Source organism: Silene latifolia, chromosome 3 (genome assembly GCF_048544455.1).
Source record: "Silene latifolia isolate original U9 population chromosome 3, ASM4854445v1, whole genome shotgun sequence".
NCBI classification, from domain to species: domain Eukaryota; kingdom Viridiplantae; phylum Streptophyta; class Magnoliopsida; order Caryophyllales; family Caryophyllaceae; genus Silene; species Silene latifolia.
Genome location: NC_133528.1, coordinates 111,860,910 through 111,883,316, shown reverse-complemented (window position 1 = coordinate 111,883,316; position 22,407 = coordinate 111,860,910). Strand labels below are relative to the sequence as shown.

Sequence of the window (22,407 nt, the reverse complement as noted above, 5' to 3'; positions counted from 1 at the left end):
ATAAAATATATAGTTGTAATGGCGAATATTTTCTTATAATTGTACAATTGTTTGAAAACTTATTATAAATATAAGAATAGTTCATGACATTTTATCATTTTTTTATTTTGCTTATTATAGATGAATGAAAATTATTCTTTAAATGAATAATTTTATATAAATTAATAAATTTAAAATTAGTATTTTTTTATGTATATTATATAAGTTGTATAAAGTTTAAAAATAAAAATCGGGGTTGAATAAAGTTTATAAAGTTTAATAAATTTAAAAATAAAAATCGGGGTTGAATTTCACTTTTTGATAGAGTTATGGGGTTTGATTGCTACGATAGAAACTTAAGGGGCCTAATTTCACTATTGAACAAAGTTAAGGGAGCAAATTGCCACTTCCGCGAAATCAATGTAAAGCATAAAATTGGGTTAGAAACTGCTCCGTACAGTTCAAGTGACCAACTTGAAATTTGATCAAGATATGAGTTTCACCATGTCGAACTTGGCAAAAACATATTCCATTGTCAAATCTTTTTCTTTAAAACCAAGATTCATGCTATTTTCTCTATTTTTACTACTCATTCTCATCAAAATCATCTCAGTAACCTATGACTTACACCAATCCCAAACAACCAATATCATCCAATTTGACAAATTATCCTTGGCCTTCTCAAATTTGTCAATGAAGGTCAATCCTCCGAAATGGCTCGAGGTCATTAAAGAGAATTACATAGCCCATAATAAAAGAGCCCTTACGGTGGGATTGATCAATTTTGACGTCAATCAGCAATCCCGCTTATTAGGCGGGATTGCTGAACATGTGACAATAGTCTTACAGCCTGTCTCTCCTAATGTGACATGGAATAATTTATACCCCGAGGGAGCAACATTGAGCAATAATCCGAGATGTCCAGAGATACCTATGCCGAATGTGACGGAATACCCTACCCTCGATGTGGTGGTGGCGCAATTGCCTTGTGGAGAAGGGGACAATAGGAGTCACATTGAGGGGATTAGGGATGTCCATAGGCTACAATTGAGCTTGGCAACTGCTCACCTTATAGTCGAAAGCGCGATGAATAGGAATGAAAGTAAGGATGTTTATGGGGTATTTATATCCAAATGTGAGCCTATGTTAGAGATATTTAGATGTGATGATTTGATATGGCATGAAGGTGATTATTGGGTTTACAAGCCTAAGGTTGAAAAACTAATGGAGGCACTAAGCATGCCCATTGGATCTTGTGATGTTGCCCGTCCTTATGTTGGAACCCAAGGTTAGCCTTTTCTCCTAGCTAGTATTTAATTTGCCAGTTTGATTCTGCATTGTTTCTTGTCATTTTAGTTCAAAATGGCTGCGTCATTTCATGATACGCTATTTGCTGCGTACATACTAATGGTAGAATTATGTTTTTAAACTTATTGTGACAGAAACCCTCTTGAAAATCGTACTCCCTTTAGTATTGATAATTTATTTATCACATTAAAATATCTCTCACAAATAATAAAACAAAACAAATAATTAAAATGGAGATAGAGTATAATAGAAATTGTAAACGTATATTGCATATGAGAGATATATTCGAGTTTATTGTGTCTATTACAAATTACATATCGATGTTTATATACAAGAAGGATATAGCTTATTTACGAAAAGGAAAATATTCACAGCTAAGAGTATATGGCAAATATAACAATTTGCCTTATAGAGAGGATATGGTGCAACGGCTCTTATTGAGCTTGATTGCAGGCTAACGGCTAGGAGCTAATACCCCCCCTCAAGTTGGAGCGTGGAGGTCCGAAACGCCCAACTTGGATAATAGATGTGTAAATGATGCGCGACCGAGAGCCTTTGTAAAAATATCTGCGAGTTGTTCCCGTGTATGGAGGTAAGTGGGTGCAATTACACCCCGAAGTATTTCATCGCGAATGAAGTGACAGTCAACCTCGATGTGCTTGCTCCGTTAATGGAAGACCGGGTTCTTTGCAATGTGAAGTGCAGATTGATTGTCACACGAGAGGTGGATAGGTTTGGGATGAGGTGTACCGAGAAATTCAAGAAGTCCCTTCAACCATTTGAGCTCACATGTGGTATATGCCATCGCAAGATATTCAGCTTCGGAAGAGGAGCGCGAGACCGTGGATTGTTTCTTCGTTTTCCACGAGATAGGAGAGGATCCAAGAAACACAAGATAGGCCGTGACGGACCGTCGGGTGAGAGGGCAGCTAGCATAGTCCGAGTCACAGTATCCGTTTAGAGCCAAGTCACTGTCGGAACGGAGAAGAATACCTTGGCCGGGTGACTTTTTGATATAGCGAATTACTTGAAGAGCTGCATCCCAGTGGTCGGTGGTGGGAGTTGTCATGAATTGGGCCAAGATATGGACCGAGTATAAGAGTTCGGGTCGAGTAATAGTGAGGTAGACGAGTCGACCAACAAGCCGTCGATATGGCTGCGGGTCTGCCATGGGAGGCGCTTTTGATGTGGCCAATTGATGATTGGGCTCCATTGGTATATTGGAGGGACGTGATCCAAGGAGACCGGTTTCTTGTAGAATATCAAGAGCGTACTTCCGTTGTGAGATAAAAATGCCCGTTGAATTTCGTGCAACTTCGAGACCAAGGAAGTACTTAAGCGTCATGTGGAAACATGTTGATAAGTATGTCTTGAATTCTCGAATTATGTTCGAGTGACTTCCGCATATCACTAAATCGTCGACGTAAATTAGAACATGTATGACAGTATCATCGGTGGTCATGGAGTAGAGGGAATGGTCATATAGGCATTGTTTGAACCCATGAGGCAAGTTTAGCATACCAACACCGCGGAGCTTGCTTGAGGCCATAGACGGATTTCCGTAAGCGGCACACTTTACCATCGGCGGAGGAGGAAAAACCGGGTGGAGGTTTCATATACACTTCCTCCATAAGGTCTCCGTGGAGGAAGGCATTGTGGACATCCATTTGATGGGTTTCCCATTGCTTGGCCGTGACAAGAGCAAGAAGAGTAAGAACAGTGACGAGCTTAACGGTAGGAGTGAATGTTTCATTGTAGTCCACCCCATCAACTTGTCGATTTCCCATAACCACTAATCGTACTTTATAGCGTTCAATCGACTCGCCTGCATTGTATTTTATCTTATAGACCCACTTGGACCCAATAGCTTTCTTGTTCGGTGGTAAGGTCTCGAGAGTCCAAGTTTTGTTTGTTTCCAATGCGTCGGTTTCAAGCTTCATAGCTGCTCGCCATTGAGCATCCTGCATTGCATCATTAAAAGTGCTAGGCTCGTAATTTTTAGTCACGTCCGCTAAGAAAACTCGATGGTTAGAAGAAAATTTAGAAGAATTAATATAATGTAAAATAGGAAAACGGGTACCTGAAGACGATGAGGAAGCGATGAGAGCATTTGACGAGGGACGAGTGGTGTTCAAAACGAAATCTTTGAGGTTTGAGTTCAGAATTTTAGTCCGGTGTCCACGGTCCAATACCGGGGATTCAGTGGGAGCGGAAGTGGTGGAATTGTCGGGTTGAGTGGGTGAGGGGGTGTCAGTGACGGGAGTGGCAACGGTTGTGGAGTCAGATGGTGGTGGGTCGGTGTGAATAGCGGTGGCTGGAGGATCGATGTGAGGAGATTGGACAACAAGAACTTGGTCTATAGGTGTAAAATCATCGTTTAAGAAAAAGTGAGATTGCTTTGATTGTCGTTAATGTTGATATAGGCATATGGAAATTCATTTTCAACAAAAACGACATCTCGAGATTCAAAATAGGAACCGGTGTCAAGATCGTAAAGGCGCCATCCTTTCTTCCCAAAAGGATAGCCGATAAAAATACATTTCCGACTCTTTGAGGTAAATTTATCTCGGGCGCGATTGAGAATTTTTGCATAAGCGAGACATCCAAAAATACGCATATGGTCCATAGGGAGAGTTTTATTGAAAAGAAGTTCATAAGTAGTTTTTCCGTTAAGCAAGTTGGATGGGGTCCGATTAATAAGATAAACCACAGATAAGACACAATCCCCCCAAAAAAATATAGGTAAGGAGGCTTGAAAAGAAGTGCACGAGCTACATTTAAAATATGACGGCGTTTTCGCTCAACTCGTCCGTTTTGTTGGGGTGTGTCAACATTTGAGGTTTGAAAAATGACTCCATTTTTGTTAAAAAACGGGACAAGGCATGAAAACTGGGTACCGTTGTCAGTGCGAAGACATTTGATTTTCTTATTGAATTGTCTTTCGACCATAGCAAAGAAATTTAAAATCTTTTGATAAGTTTTGCTTTTGGTTAGCAGTAAATAAACCCAAGTAGAGCGTGAAAAATCGTCAACAACTGTTAAAAAATAGCGAGAACCACAAGACCCATTCTCAGAGTAACGACCCCACAAATCACAGTGAATAAGATCAAAAATAGATGTAGCATTATTCGAACTTAAAGAAAAGCTAGAACTAGTTTGTTTCGCGCGAAGACACACTTCGCAAGTTTTGCTATGAAATTGAGAAATAGGTTGATTATTATTATGTAAAAACGGAATAAAACGATTAATATTTGATGAAGGATACCCCAACCTACGATGCCACAACTGGAGTTTGTCAACGGATTGCACCATGAGTGCCGTGGCTGCCTCGGTTCAAACACGCCTCAAATAGTACAGTCCCTCGCGTTGCTCACACACTCCAATCACCGTCTTCAAGGAACGGTCCTGTATTAAACACATTTTATGAGTAAATTGTATAGTAAGCGTGTTGTCAAGCAAGAGACTAGAGACGGAAATTAAATGACAATGTAAATATCCTTTAAAATTAAACGAGACGATAATATAATATCTCCGCATTGAGTAGCTTCTGTTCGATCACCGTTGGGTAGACCTACTGAAAGCGGAGAGATTGTACGTATATTAGAAAAATGAGAGAGGCATCCCGACATATGGTGGGATGCCCCGGTATCGATAATCCAAGACAAAAGAGGCACTTTACCGTTCAGACGATCAGAGGACGAAGCTTTATGCGCCTGCGATAGCTGAGTAATTTCAACAATTTCGGTTGGAGTAAAGTTGTTAAGATCAAACTTGTCTAACCCAGCAGTGGGAGTCGATGAGGACGCACCTTGAGCAGGTGTTTGACTGACGATATGAGCCCGTGGGGGGTGACTGGATTGACGCTTTTGCTTACTACGCTCATCGGGTACAAAAACTGCTTGGCTTAGATCAGTGACATCGAGACTAATGTAGATACGGTCACGAGGTCTATCCCCCCACCAATCGGGAAAGTTTCCGGTGACACGGAAACAAGTCTTAAAAGAATGACCGGGTTGTCTACAAACAAGACAGGTCGGTCTTTTTGGAACGAGATTCGTAAGCTGACCTGGTTGAGAATTTTGAGGTCCCCTGTTATCCCGTGCCCTTCTGTATTACCTCCCCCATAATTGACTTTAGTAGCATAGATCATTGGTTCGGGACGAGTTTCATTTTGGGAATTAATAGTATTACGCATCCCTTCTTCCTGTAAAAGACGGCTATATATATGGTTCATATTGGGCAGGGGATCGGTGCCAAGAATGTGGGAACGGAGAACAGTGAAGCGAGCATCAAGACCCATAAGAAAAGAGCGTACCCGTTTCTTTTCATGGCGGCGATCGAGAAGAGTGACCAGATTGCAAAGGCAAGGATTGCAGTTGCACGCTGGGAGTGGATCGTTTGCGAATAAATCGTCCCAAAGTTTCTTGACACGACCGTAATAAGACATAATAGTCTCCGTCGGCCCCTGTTTGCAAGCGAGAATATTAGCTTCTAATTGAAAAATTTGAGCATCATTTACCATGGTGAAGCGATGTTTGATGTCGGCCCACAGTTGAGTCGCCTCCTCTCGTAGAGAAATGGAATTCTTTAAGTCTGGATCGATCTAATTGAAAATCCATGCCGTCACCAATGCATTTGCTGAGCGCCATGATTTGTAATCGGAATCGGTAGCAGCCGGCTTTGTAATCGTACCGTCGATGTAGTCTAACTTCCCTTTGGCAAGGAGTGCTAGACGAAGATCTCGAGACCAAGCATCCTAATTAGACCCAGTGAAAAAAATTTGATTAATACGAGTGCCTGGATTTTCGACAGGGAAGATGGAAAAAGTCGATGATTGTTTGGTTTCGGGGATAACGATTTCGGAATCCGGCATTATGATAGATATGGAAAAAAACGGAGGCAGAAGAATTTCAATAGAAAACCCTAAAGCCTGATACCATAATAGAAATTGTAAACGTATATTGCATATGAAAGATATATTCGAGTTTATTGTGTCTATTACAAATTACATATCGATGTTTATATACAAGAAGGATATAGCTTATTTACGGAAAGGAAAATATTCACAGCTAAGAGTATATGGCAAATATAACAATTTGCCTTATAGAGAGGATATGGTGCAACGACTCTTATTGACTTTGATTGCAGGCTAAAGGCTAGGAGCTAATAGAGTACTTCACTAAAATGAGAAAGTCATGGTTTCGAACGTAAAAACAACGATATTATCATCTTAAGGCCTGTGTTAATAAAGCATAAGATAAGGACCCAATCAAAGACATCGACTATTAGAATTTTCCGTTAAAAACCTCAATATTCACATCTTTTAACTTTTTGTTAGATAATCATCAAGTCGGCTTATAAAATAGGTAAAAAAAACTTTATATTTGGGTTCTCCAAATTTCATGATGTGTAGTTTAATTTTCAGATTATTTTTTCTTTTGTACGAGTCTTTAATCTTCCAACTACATTTCTCTTGTATGGTTTATGTTTTTCATCTACATCTATATCTGTGATATGAAATTTAGTGGAAGCGGTTTAAAAGAAAAAGAACAATTATGGAAGAATGGATATTTGCTTCGAAATCTGTCTAGAAATTGAAACAACGGGATACTTGTTCGAAATAGACCTATAATTCAAACAATGATGAACTATATCAAGACCTATTAATTATAATTCGAGTTAATATTTGAAAACGGGTCATACAATAAAAGGTTTTGGAACGAAAACTCACCAGTCCAGGTTTGCACAGTTGTAAATAAAAGTTGCGATTTTATTCGATAACTTGAATTGATTAAAACTAGAATACAAGACCTCTATTAATAGCTAACTAGATCGACTCTTAAGAGGAATAAGGAAACATGCTTCCTCCCCCGATTTATTATTCTATTCGTGTAAACACTACTCCTAGGGCAATCCATATTGCCTTATTCCTACCTTAACTGAAATTGGAAAATTATATTCCTATCGTAACTTGAAAAATAAATACTCCCCCAACAATTAGCAAATAATAAATTTACTACTATAACTATAAATTCTACTACTACGAAAAGAAATTAAACTACTACGAGAACTAAAAATTCTATTACTACGAGAACTTGAAAAGGCTTGTTATAACTAATTGAATTAGGAGAGTCATTCTAACCCTAATAATTATCGTAGGACTCTGATTCACTTATTCGCTTCCGACTTGGATCCCAAGAGTTGCTCAATAATATTGTTTTTACTCGCCACTCTTAAGTCCAATCCGATCTTACCTTCGATGCTACCTTATTTCGCATCAATCTGCAACTAAATTTAATGCATGTTAATATGTTGACCTACTTAAAAAATGTACTCTGTCGAAAAACTATCCCTCATCCTCTTTCCCTATCGAATTTATCTACCAAAAAAGTCAAAATGCATCAACCTTTAATTCCTAATCACCTGTTGTAGGATCAGAGTGTTTGTTATAAAATTAGTTGTAGAGTTGTTCAAGTCAGTTAAAGGTTTGTTAGCTGTCAATGAGCTGGCAGTTAGTTGTCAATTAATTTGAGTTTGTTATAAATACCAGAGAAGTTGTAGCAAATAATTCATTCAAGCAAAATATATATTTCAGTTTTACATTTCTTGTTCTCTCTACAATTCTCTCAAACAACTCTACATCATCTTCAAGGTTGAGCTCGGCTCCATTGTTTGTGTTTGTCGAAGTTGCAGGCTTGTTTGTTCAATTGCAGGCTTCGTACTCTGTTTTTGCAGTGCTCCATCCAGTGTATTGCAACATTGGTATCAGTTGGTCAAGATCCTGGCGCCAAAAATAAGAACGAAGAAAACGGCCATGAAAGATCAAATTAAGGGTTTGCACTTTGCAGTCTCAATTGGCATCACAATCATAACATACACAGAAGCTGGAAACTCAGATTACGCAGATGATGACATTGATGAAGGGTATTCACGCTTCTTTGGGGGAAAGACCATCTCCTAATGCAGGAAGGCATCCAAATGCTGAAACAAATCCTCCAAGACCTTTAGGGTATACTTCTAAGCTTGAATTTCTTGTTTTTGATGGTTCTAATTCATCGTGGATCAAGAAATGTGTTAGATACTTTTCTTTATGTCGAATTCATGATGAACAAAAAGTGGATTTAGCTTCTTTGAACATGATTGGTAAAGCTCAGACTTAGGTCACTTGTTACCTTGCTGTCGATAAAAGGGTTTTATGGGATGAATTTGTTGTTGATTTACTTCCACGATTTAGGAATGAGGGCTCACATAACATAGTTGAGAGATTTAATAAATTGCATCAGTTGGGTTCAATTGATTCATATATTTATGAATTTGAGGCATTAAAGGGTTTGATGATGCAAAGGAATCCCATGTTTAATTGCTGAATATTTCCTAGATTGTTTTGCTAGAGGGCTTAAACCATCTTTAAAACCTTTTGTCAAGGCGTTTAAACCCCTAACCATGGCTGAAGCCATTGAATATGTCAGATTGCAAGAGGAAAACCTCGCTGCCACTGTTAAACCCTTACAAAGTTACTTTAAAACAAATGTTACACCCTCTTTTACCCAAAATATTCCTTCAAAAACACTTGTCTCGTGTGTCGGTTCCAAGTTTAATCCAACAACTTACATTCCTGGCTCGGTTAGAGCTAAAAAGATGGCTAAGGGTGAGTGTTATTGCTGTAATAAACCCTATGATAAAAACCATAATTGTTAATTTAAAAGAGCTCAATTGTTTACTGTTGAGATTTTGGGTGAGGATGAATTAGAGGAGGAATTGGTGGACTTAGTAGAGGAGGATGAGGACACGGTGAATGAGCAGTCATTGATTGAACAATGTATTTCAATGAATGCTTTGTCTGATAGTCAGAGTTATCAGACTATGAGGGCATTGGGTACATATGGCATGAAACCTTTACATATTCTTGTGGATTCAGGTAGTACACACAATTTTATGGACCTGGCCTTGGCTCAGAAATTGCGGTGTCCATTGGAAAAGATACCAACTTAGGCTGTGGCAGTAGCTGATGGGAACCATTTGGCTTGTCAATACATGTGCAAGAACTTGACTTGGGATTTCCGTGGCCAAATATTCACTACAGATGTTTTATTAACTCTATTAGGGAGTTGTGAAATGGTCTTGGGAGTGCAATGGCTGAGTACTCTAGGATCTGTTCAGTGAAATTTTAAAAGATTGGTGATGGAGTTTCAATGGAAGGGTACTTCGGTTAAACTGCATGGGGTACCAGCAACTCAGTTTAAGGTCCATAAGGGAGAAATTTGATAGAAATTGGTGTCTCATGCCTCTCAGTTGTGTTTGCTACAACTGGTTTCTCCTGAAAACAGTTTGGATATGGAGTTTAACCACTTGTATGTGACAGCAGACACTAAACCACATACCCATCCTAAACTTCAGACTCTCTTAGACAAGTATAATGAAGTATTTGAGGAACCTAAATGTCTCCCTCCTTCTATAAGTTTATTTGATCATAGAATACCACTGAAACCAGGGGCAAGCCCAGTGAGCATCAAGCCATACATATATCCACTAAAGCAAAGATATATCATTGAGAAATTGGTGGAAGAGATGTTGAACAATGGTATTATTCAGAATACCAGTAGTCCATTTGCATCACCAATGGTCTTGGTGGGAAAGAAGGATGGTCCTTGGAGGCTTTGCATTGATTATAGAGAGCTCAATAAGAGAACTGTCAAAGACAAGTTCCCAATTCGAGTAATTGATGAGCTTATTGATGAGCTATCAGGGGCAAGCATATTCATCAAGTTGGATTTAAGAGTTGGGTATCATCAACTCGGAATGAATAAGGAAGATGTTTATAAAACAGCTTTGAAAAATCATGAGGGCCCTTATGAATTCTTGGTAATGCCCTTTGGATTAACAAATGCACCAGCTTCTTTTGAAGGGTGGATGAATTATGTCTTTAATAAATTACTCAGGAAATGTGTATTAGTATTCTTTGATGATAAACTAGTATACAACAGCTCACCAGAAGAGCATTGGAAGCATTTGGAGGAAGTGTTTCAGCTAATGCAGTAGCATAAGATGTCGGCCAAAGCATCTAAATGTTTCTTTGCTATGGGGAAGATGGAGTATTTGGGTCATTTTATCTCTGGAACTAAAGTTGAGACTGATCCAAAGAAAATTGAAGCTGTTGCAAAATGGCATGTACCTACATCAGTCAAAAAATTGAGGAGCTTGCTAGGCTTGGCTGGGTATTACAGAAAATTTGTTAAATTATATGCAGTAATAAGTAAGCCGCTCACTAATTTGTTGAGAAAAGGAGCATTTATTTGGGATCAGGAAGCTAATGAAGCTTTTGAGAAATTAAAAACAGCTTTAACTACTGCTCTAGTCTTGGCCTTACCCGATTCATCAAAGCAATTTGTTGTTGAGACAGATGGCTCAAATGATGGAATAGGGGCATTTCTAATGGAGGAGAACCATCCCTTGGCTTACATTAGCAGGGCTTTGGGTTCTAAATGGCAGAAATTGTCTGTGTATGAAAAGAATTGATGGCAATTGTGTTTGCAGATAAAAAATAGGAACAATACCTGTCAGGCAATCGTTTTTTCATCAGAACTGATCAAAGGAGCCTTAAACGGTTATTAAAGCACAAAATTTCTACTCCATTTCAGCAATTTTGGTTGTCTAAAATGATGGGATTTGACTATAAAATACAGTATAGGAGTGGAAAAGAAAATCTAGTTGCAGATGCTCTTTCAAGGGTTCAGGGTTCAGAAATACTGTTGATGGCTATTTTAGTGGTGTCATCTGATATCAGGCAGCTTATTATTAATAGCTACTCAACTGATGATTGCCTTACCTCCATTATTCAGAAATTAAATCAACAACAACCCGTGAACCATTACTCTCTTCAGGATGATTTCCTTAGAAGGAAAGGAAAGATTGTATTTGGCAATGAGATAAAATTAAAAGAACAGTTGCTGTAGTGGCTTCATGCTTCAGGAGAGGCAGAGCATTCAGGGAGAGATATAACTCTAAAGAGAGTGAAAGCATTGTTTTACTGGAAGGGAATGACAAAGGAGGTGGCAAGATTTGTGAGGAATTGCACCATTTGTCAAGCTGCCTAGGCTGGTTGTGCAGCATACCCAGGATTACTACAACTACTCCCATTTCCAGAGGAATTATGGGGTGGATATCTCCATGGATTTCATTACTGGCCTTCCTAAATTCAATGGGAATGATGTCATATTTGTCGTAGTAGACAGATTAAGCAAGAGTACTCATTTTGTAGCACTAGCTCACCCTTTTACAGCAGTTCAAGTGGTTCAAGCATATATCTCTACAACAGATTCAAATTACATGAGTGGCCTAGGATTATTGTCAGTGTCATGGATTCAGTGCTCCTTAGTCAATTTTGGCAGGGATTATTTTATTTACATGGAACTTAATTTAAACTGTCTTCAGCCTATCACCCTCAAACAGATGGTCAGACAGAGATTGTAAATAGGTGCTTGGAAGCATACTTAAGGTGTATGTGTGGGGACAAACCTAAGGAATGGAGTTTATGGTTGCCATTAGCTGAATGGTGGTTCATTACTCATTTCTGTATTGCTACTGGCCATACTCCTTATGAAGTGGTTTACAACCAGCCTTCACCATTACACTTGCCTTACTTACCAGGTAATTCAGAGGTTGAGGCAATTGACAGGTCAATGCAGAAGTGGGAGCAGATGATTACACTAATTAAACTGCATTTGGTTAAGGCACAAGTTAGAATGAAGTAGCTAGCACATGAGCACAGGTCTGATAGAGAATTTGCTGTGGGGGATTGGGCGTGGCTCAAACTTCAACCATACAGATAGACCTCAGTACAGGAAAGGGCTAACCAAAAGCTAGCTGACAAATATTCAGGTCCATTCCAAGTAGAGGCAAAAATTGGACAAGTTGCTTACAAACTCAAGCTACCTGCTACTGCTCAAATACATGATGTTTTCCATGTATCACAGTTGAAGAAGTTCAGGGGTACATTGCCCATTGCTATTCACATTCGTAACTGGCTTCAAGGACACCAAGTCGTTCAGACACTACAACCAGTTGCATTCTTGGACAGAAGGACTGTCAAATTTCAAAATGGGGCTCAAGTTCAGTACTTAATTCAGTGGGAAGGCTTTGCAGAATTTGAAGCTACTTGGGAACCTGCTTTGGCATTTGAAGCAATGTATCCTAACTTTGTTATCCGTGGAGTTAATGGTTAACTTGAGGACAAGTCATTCTTGAAGGAGGGAAGTATGTTGTAGGATCAGAGTGTTTGTTATAAAATTAGTTTTAGAATACTAATTTCTAATACAAATTGTGATTTAGTTTGTAAACTATACTTTGTTTTGATCTTAATGATATAGATTAAATTTCAACAAGGAAAACTAAAAAACTAAATAATATAAAAAGACATGTAAAAACTAATATTGAACTCATCAATTGAAACGTTGGAATAAGATTTGAAAAATAAATACATGATTTTCCTTAAGTAAAAATGATGATATCATTGTGATGTCAATATGATTTATTTGATTTTTATCAGTAGTAGTTGTGAGAGTGGTGGAAGTAACAATAGTAGCAGTGAGAGTAGTGAACGTAACATTAGTAACATTAAGAGTTGTGAATGTATTCCATAATTTAGTTGGTATATATTTTCTTAATACTTCCTTCGTTTTTTTATTCTCCCATTTCACTCTGGCCATTTTAACAGAAGAGTCCAAATTACAGAACTACCCAATCTTAACATCAAGCCAACACAAACCTCCTACCCACAAACATAACATCAGCCGCTACAACCATAAACTTGAGAACAACCCTACTACCCAAGACATTCTTTGATTCAACCACTCTACAAGCCTACCTACACCACCTGCCACCTTTTACCCTAGCAAACACCACCGAGCAAAGCTAATCAGCTCAAACTTACACCCCAATACCAACGAAACTAATTAACCGCCACCACACTACATTACTGACAGACCACCACGCAATCAGGAAGCCAACACCAAATACTCACAAAACCACCACCACTACGTATTTAAGATTGAGGGAAGGACAAAAAATGTTAGGAATGACGTAGAGAGTTGATCTAATTCGAGGTTGACAAATACAAGGAGGAGCATACGGTGACGACAGTACAAAGTTCGTAATGAAAAGGAACGTCGTGTAACAGACCGATAATTAAAGGGTAAGGATGAATTTATGAGTATCAGATTATATGGTGGATGGAGCTAGGATCTAAGGAATGTCAACGACAATTATTCTAATTTTGTAAACGTGTGAGGGTAAGAACACAAAATATTGGTCAAAATATAAAAGAAAATAGAAGTGAGAAGAAAAGAAAAAACTTCCCAAGAAAGAAAATGGGGAAAAAAATACGAGTTGAAGAGGAATACATAGTTTTTTGTTGAACAAGAATAATACTATTGGAGATTTGGAGGTGACTGCATAAAAACCATATAAATCAACCAAAAATTAAAACAATATGCTATCAATATTAATTGGAAGAAACGACCTCCAACAACAAGCGTAACAACACAAAAATGGCAACAGTACTCAACTTAGAAGCTAAAAAAGCTCTCAATAAAACTTCTAAGCTACTAGATGAATTTCAACAACTTATAACATACATGCACCTTACTCTATAAAAATGCATAATCCAAAAAATTTCAACCTTCACCAACATTGCCCGCATTCAATTGTTACAAGTTTGCTTTATTTACCATAAACTAGTTTTATACACAAACAAAAATCCACAGGTTTATTTTGAATTCGATATTTAAAATATGTTAATGAGTATATAATTAAACGTTATATTCTCATGTAGTAGTTTAATCATAGGATGTATATTTTATATCATATATTAATAAAAGTTAAACTACTGCAGATATAGTTGCACGGGAGTGGATTTCAACAACTTAACTAAAGACATAAGTATTGAAATATAACCACATAAATAAATCTACGCAAACATTAAAACAATAGTGCTATATGTCATGAAATTTCAACCATAAACCTCTATAACGTGGCATTAAAATATAGAAGATTCGAAGGATTTTAACAATGCTACACCTTTTTATAGAACATGATTTGTTTTAAGGATATCAAAATATGACGTTAAACGTACTAACCTCATAAGAACTATCAACAATATATGAGATTTGCGTTCAATAAAGAAGATCTATTACTTGTATTATATAAGGTTTGAGGTTTATAAAACAAATGCGAGTAATATACGAGGAGATGTGGATGGAGAAAGGGGGGTGGGGTGAATAACTATCTTGTAAAAAAGGTTTTATGATAGCGCTTAAGTAAAATGGTAATATACAAAAACTAGTATAGATCACGCGCAATTTAAGCAAGGTATATACATATTTTTACTTTTTTTTTGATTTTATCACTTAAAGATTAAACTGACAACTAGCTCAGTAATTTTGAAATTTGACCTTGATTTACTTTTATTTGTGAAAAATATCGATTTGCAAACTAATTTGGAAAATTGAGTAATGTCAAGAAATGTTTCTTTTAAATGAAACTAATTATAATATCAATTTATAAGTTTGTTTTATAAGGAGTAAGTATGCATCAAATCATTCTCTAATAATAGCACCAAACGAAAGATTTAGCCATTTTTCATTTACCTATTTATATCTATTTTATTTTATTTTAATCAAAAGATTATAGTTTAGAGTTTGACTTAAAAAATTTGCAGCTTTATGGAGAGATTATATATTAATGAAAGGATAGAAGGTTACTTAAAGATAATCTCATTTTGTTTGTTTCTTTATTCAAGAGAGTACATTTTCGAGGGAAAACATTTCAACTTTTTTTTTATTCTCTTAGTATATAGAAGATTGAAGTTAAGTATTCAGAATAAAGGAAGAAAGTTTTCCTAGAAATCTTGTCATTATTGAAGGAAATTTTATTTAAGCTTAGAGGGGACAAAAATAACACTCTCACCCGAATTGTTGACTGAATAAGAGATTTTGTATCTCTCTGTTATCCACGCCTCACTTTTCCTCCTAATTATGTATTCATATACATCCCGAACTTCAGACATATCCCAAGAATGAAAGTAACAATCGACAGATGATCAGTTATAGAGAATCTCTTAAGAAATATATTCAATTGCTTTCTATGTGAGAAGGTACATCAATGAAAAAACACACAATAACAACAACAACTTTAAAATGAAGATGTTAGCGCGCATTCCAACACCTTTGAAGGAAATTCGAGTCATTTTGCCAATGAGACATGATTCACACGTGCCATAAGTAGAAAAATCGAATGCGGGAATAGTCACATTATCGACGAGTTTCTTTACACGTTTCTCATTTATGTGTCTCATTCGACAATGCCATAGATAGGTTTGATCTTTGTCACCAACCTTTAATTTCTTATTATTCACGTGTAATACTTCCGTGGTTTGATCTAAGATGTAAATTCCATTCATGAAAACTGCTTTGCCATAAATCATTTCATTAAAAAGAAAATACAGCTATTATCCATTATTGAAAATGCAAAACCGTCTATATCGAGTACGGAAATAGAAATAATGTTCTTAGATAAACTGGGTACATAGTAACAGTTATAAAAATAACTCAAAACCACTAGGGAGTTGGATTACGTATGTTCCTTCGAGACTGCAGCAACTTGTGCTCCATTCCCAACTCGCAGGTCCACATCACCCTTTCCGAGAGGTGTGATGTTCTTTAGGCCCTGCAAATGATTACACAGATGAGAATCACAACCAGTATCAAGTACCCAAGTTCCGAAACTTGCATGGTTAATCTCAATCATATTAATATAAGATGACATACCAACAGGAACGACCCGGCCTGCTTTGATGTCCTCACGGTAGACGGGACAGTTCCTCCTCCAATGTCCAGTCTTGTGACAATGGTGGCACTCAATGTCACCGCCCTTGCTCTTTGCCTTGCCCTGTGAGCCACTAGTCTCACCGGGCCCACTCTTACCGTTTCCTGGCTTTTTAAACAACTTTGGCTTACCTACAGCTAGGTCGCCATGAGCCTTGCCCTTACCTTTACCCTTGTTGGAAATCGTGAGAACATCCTGCTTCATGCTCCCACTCAATTTCATATCCTTCTCAGTCTGTACGAGAAGGGAGTGTAGCTCATTAGGACTCTTTTTCAAGTCATTCATGTAGTTGTTCGCCCTGAAAAGGGCAAAACCATCATAAAGAGAATGAAGCATTCGATCAATGACAATGCTCTCACTGATTTTGCAATTAAGTGCCTCCAGCTTTTCGACATTCTCAATCATGTGAAGAATGTGTGGGCTAACCGGTTGGCCCTTCTGGAGTTTCGCATCAAAGAAGCGACAGGTATGCTCATAAGTAACGATTCTCGGTGCTTTTGAGAACTCGTTAGTGAGCGTGGTGAAAATCTTGTTTGCACCTTGGGCAATGAAGCGTCTCTGCAAATTGGTTTCCATTGCAAAGATGAGTACGTTCTTTATCGCACCCGCTTCCATGGCGAAGTCACTATAAGCATCAATATCGTTGATTCTTGCATTTGGGCCTGGGTTTGGCGGTATTGGCTCAGTTAGGTACTTGAGCTTACCGTCAGCAATGGCAGCATTCCGTAGTGCTGCCTCCCAGTCCGCAAAGTTGGACCCGTCATTTTTCAGACGTGTGAACTGATTCATGTTGTCCGTAAAAATTTTAAGCCAGGACTCGCGTCCAAGTGTGACACTCGGCATTGGGATTTCGTTATTTCCAGCCATTTGTTGTAACAGTAAAATGAACGTGTTCTACACTGCGAAAGGAAGAATAAATAATAAGCATGTGCATTGATTTTAATTTAAGTCTAATGATCTAATGTCATAACGCGAAGACTCAAGCATTTATACAATTGACCTTCCTCAAGAATTATATAAATGATCCCAAGACTCAATTATCTGTAAATTGATAAGCCAACCTTTTAGCTAATTCTACCGTTAGAATTCTTGGTCGATAAATTTCTGTAAATTCTATCTTTAGTCCATCATAATCACGAGAAACTCTTCGGACTATAATGTTGAGATAAACTAAGTCAACACAAACTACTTACCCAACGTAGAAGGGGTCATATTATGCCTACCGACGAAGAAGGAATTCATAGTTGTTTGCTCTTATAAAGACTAATCTCAATATCCGTTTTAGAGGAAGATCCCATCAACTTTATTTTAATTCATTTTAAGTGAACTAATAATATCTAGCATGCGAGAATGAATAAACTAAGGTGATGGCTTAATAAACATGTGACATCTGTATGTCTATGAAAACTAACATTCAACCTATATGAGTCAATTTTCATGCATTTTAGTAGTAGGTGGTTTGGTTTTAGGCGGAAAATGATGCATAAACTATCATGTGAATGAAAAGCAATAGGAATGAAAAACGTAAAAACAATAATAAAGTCCTAGTGTGGCCTGTCCTATCAAAATGAACATTAAATACAAATTTGGAATCCATCCTTGGACCCGAGAAGCTTGTCTTGATGTTCCATCTTGATCCATGTAGCGGGAGTGAGCTCCAATCTCCATCTTTAGTCTTCTTTGAAAAATTACAATAAATAAATTTACATAATAAACCTATTTATTACATTCTAATTTCAAAACCCAAAAACTAAAGAAAAATAAAGGAGATTCGAGATCTCAAATTACATTAAAAATTATGTTCCCATCATTACGAAAACATAATTTGACTAAGGCCACACTAAGTATTACAAATTAAAATCGATTGCAAAAAATACGTAAATTAATTCATTCAACAATTCATTCAACAAAAGAAAAGCATCAACTAAAAAATTAAATATGCAAGACATAATTCTTTAATTATGTTGATTAATATTATCCAAACCACCTATTTAAATTATCAAATTAAGTGACAATTTCTCAATTAATCACATTAATTTCAATCTTAATTCATATTAAACTTGTAATATGAATTTAATCCATCAATATTTTAAACTGCTTTAAAATAATTAGGTATCTTTATATGTGAACCTTTTCACTACAATTAATCATACATTAAAATGTATAATTATAATCACTGGCCAAAATCAACAATTTTTTTTTTTTTTTATAAATGTTCTCGGCAAAACAAAGAAAAAACAAAAACAGCCCGGTTTTTTTTTTCTTTCTTCACGGTTTTTCTGTAAAAATCAAAACAAAACAATTTTTTTTTTTTTATAATTAGGCCACTGTGAACAGTAACCGAAACAGGAAAAAAAATTCTTTTTTTTTTTCTCGGCTCAAATTAAAACAAGAACCCTAATGCTTTTTTTTTTCTTTTGCGGCAAAAATGCCCTAAAACAAAAATTCGATGAAGAAGATCGTTTATGGTTGCTATTAGAAGATGATTAGCATATGAATTAATAAAACATGATTAATCGTATATGCCAAAAACTATATAGCAAAAACAAATTTCTATATCATCGACATGACGATTCCATTTACAATTTTAACTTAATCTTCATTAAATCAAAAACTACCAATTTATCATATGTTTATTTTAACTGATTAAACAACAATATGAAAAATCGAAATGGAAATAATCATTAAAAACAAGAACAAAATCTCGGCAGAAAAAAATTTTCAAATCGGCAAATTTTTTTTTTTTAACCGAAACCCTAAAATTTTTTTTTTCGAAACCCTTATATTGTTTACATCCAATTTTTATGAAAATCATCAAAATAAATTCGTGGCCTTGGCTCTGATACCACTTGTGGGAAATAATCTGTACACTTCCCTTAATGTTAAGGATTATAACGAAATTTATAGTGATGAAAACTAGTCATAAAATTAAATTGCATAAACAAAAGCGTAAAGGATTAAGAAACAACCTTCGGTCCTAGCTTTTACGGCCTATGAACAATATCGCAATGATATTCTCCTATCAGTTGCACCCAAGACGATATGAGATATGCCCTTGTTCTTTTGCTAGAATCGATCCCTCAAATTTTCTGTAAAATTAGGGTTTTGTGTTTTTGTTGAGATGAGAGGCAAGAATGAGTTAGGGAAAAATTAGGTTAGAAAAATCCTCCTTAATCTACCTATAAACCGAGTAAGAGGAGCAATTAGGGTAGATTTTTCTTCATCTAATATTTCGGCCCATTTCCGAAATTAGGAGAATTAATTTCTCTTTTTTTCGGTTTTGTACTTACCCAAAATAAGGAGACTAAATCTTCTTATTTTGGTAGTACGCAAAATGTATAAAATGTATTATTTATAAATTGTCATTTAGTGAGGATCGATCCCATAACCTCTTGGTTTGAGTACCCTTACTATTACCACTATGACACATTCATCTTGTTGATTAAATATAACCGATTACATTTAATTACGAATTAACATATTAATTCGTCCAAGCTAACATTATATACATTAATTAAATATAACTTATTATATTCAATTTACGAATTGACAGTTAATTCGTCTCAACTGATATTATTTAATCGACATTAAATAATCGTCTCATCAACACATTGACTAACTGTTTAGTCATATAAGGCATCAATGTGATTACATTTCCATAACCACATCTCTCAAACACATCCTTTAGGTGTGACCTTTAGGGACCAGTTGATCACCGCCATCTGTATGATAATAACGTCAAACTTTCTAGCAAGCCAACCGTTATTAGGTAATCGTTAATCAACTGATTATAATACGAAGTATACCCTTGTGAACCTGTAAGAGATTTACAAATGTTATCACACTAATTTGTGGAGGACACAAGCTCCAAGAAAATCTATCACCAAACTAGCTTGAGAAGATAGAAGTAGATTAAAGCATAACAATTATGGATTTCTTCTCTATGCGAGTAATGAAGTGTAACTCGAAATACAGAGGACGATTGAAACTTGTTAAGAACTAACCACTGATAATGAAACCCTAGTTTTGCAATGAGAGAATATCATACCTCTTTCAATGTGATCGTAATTTCGAATTGTCGCCTTACACCGTTTGTTGAGATTGGAGAGCGCGTACAAAACTAGAAGTTTCTCTTATTTCTTTGAGAGGTTTTTTATAGAGATAATATAAGATCCAATACGTATCAGCAAGAATTATGCTAATTTTTATGTATCAAATACGTATCAGCAAGAATTGAAACTGCTTATTTGCAATTTAGTTATTTTTTTTAAAGCGACTGTTAAAAAATCAAACATATACCACAAAAAATCGAGTTCCTTAATGACTCACTCTAATTACTCTTATACTCTTTATGTTATTAGTCGTATACTTTTATGTTATTAAAAAAACATAAAATTTTACAAGTGGTACCGAACACTAGATACGAAATATACGGAAAATCTACATCGTATACGGTCACTAAAAATTGAGATTTTCAATATTGAATATCATATACGATTTTAAAAACAGTACTCGATATCCGATTTTGCTCACCATAGTCTGCTTTATTGTAGTTTTACCAACATTCGCACAGATGCATATTAATTATATTAAGATTTTGTGTGTTATTAGATGCACTATTACGAGGTGCTAGCTGAAGCGTTGTATATTTGGTCTCAAAGCTTGTGCCACTAGAATATCTGATCTAATATACCAAAAATGGACCCGATTAGACTTCATTATCATGTATGTATTGTACTGTAGCATGGTACATTTCACTTATGGCAATATGCTTACCAATAAGTGGTGTAAGGCATGTTGGTTTTCACTAATGTTTGAACATAAAACTAATGTCTTATTTTAATTCTAATGGCAGACATAATACAATTGCAAGTTAATTCAACTATAAAGCGTCATTCTACTGCAATGTTGAAGCCAAAAGAAGCATATGTGACAGTCCTACATTCATCTGAATCTTTTGTATGTGGAGCCATAGCTCTAGCGCAAAGTATCCTACTCACCAACACTACGAAGGACCTTGTCCTTCTCGCTGACCAAACTATAACGAACTATTCCATTGCTGGTCTCCAAGCATCTGGCTGGAAGATCAAGCGTATTGAGAGGATAAGGAGTCCATATGCTAATATCACCGACTACAATGCTTGGAACTATAGTAAACTCAAGATATGGCAATTAATTGAGTACTCAAAGGTAATGTTCATCGACTCCGACTTTATAGTGCTTCGAAATCTCGATCATTTCTTCAATTACCCTCAACTATCTGCTCGTTCTGATCATGGGTTTTACTTTAACTCGGGTATCATGATATTAGAGCCCTCAGAATGCTTTTTCAAGACACTTATGAACAAAATGCTCATACTTACGTCCTATAATGGTGGAGATCAGGGTTACTTGAATGAGGTCTTGACTCATTGGCATAGATTCTCTTGGAAGTTAAGCTCTATGAAATACTTTTTGAGTAAAGTCGAAGCTGAGAAGCGGGTTGTTCCAAAGGATCCTTACACAATCCACTTCTTTGGGTTAAAGCCATGGACGTGTTATAGAGATTATGATTGTAATTGGGATAGGGATGATCTTCATATATTTGCGAGTGATCATTTCCATGCTTCATGGTGGAAAATATATGATGCTATGACAAAAAAGTTGCAAATGCATTGTGGTATGACAAAAAATAGCGACACAGCAATCCAAGAATGGAGGATGTTAGCTCGATTTGGGAATCATTCTGATGGACATTGGAATCTTGACATCAAAGATCCTAGGCAATTGAATTTAATCGACGCGCCTGAACATAACTATCCTGTTTCGACAATCCGAGGCAGTTTCTTGTAAGGAAATAGAAGATAAAGATTGTCTCTGTGTTCTTGGAAGTTATTGCGTTAGTATGCAAATACCTTAGATAGTAACTTTTTTTTCCATAATAATTTTTTCATAGACACAAGAAACTCATTTTTTCCAGAAACCGAATATAACAACCCCATTTATCTAGGAGCCTTTAGCCAGATATTTCTAGGTAACTATGACTATTACCATCTCGGTTTCCTAAGGCAGTGATTAACAAAGGTAACAAACCACATGTACTTTATTAAAATATAGGTGTTGGACCATATAGTTATATGTCCTATTGAGTTTTGACAATGACAAGTATGTTGCATTTATATATTTGGTACTTGTAATGGTTTGTTGAAATGTTACAATAACTCGAAACATTTATTTTATCTAAAGAAAGAAGAGGCAAAG

The 22,407-nt window shown here is 36.4% G+C and overlaps 1 pseudogene; it reads left to right on the top strand.

Moving 5' to 3' along the window:
- Window positions 1-672: 672 nt before the first annotated feature.
- On the top strand, window positions 673-21,999 carry LOC141649502 (putative UDP-glucuronate:xylan alpha-glucuronosyltransferase 5; annotated as a pseudogene).
- Window positions 22,000-22,407: the final 408 nt, after the last annotated feature.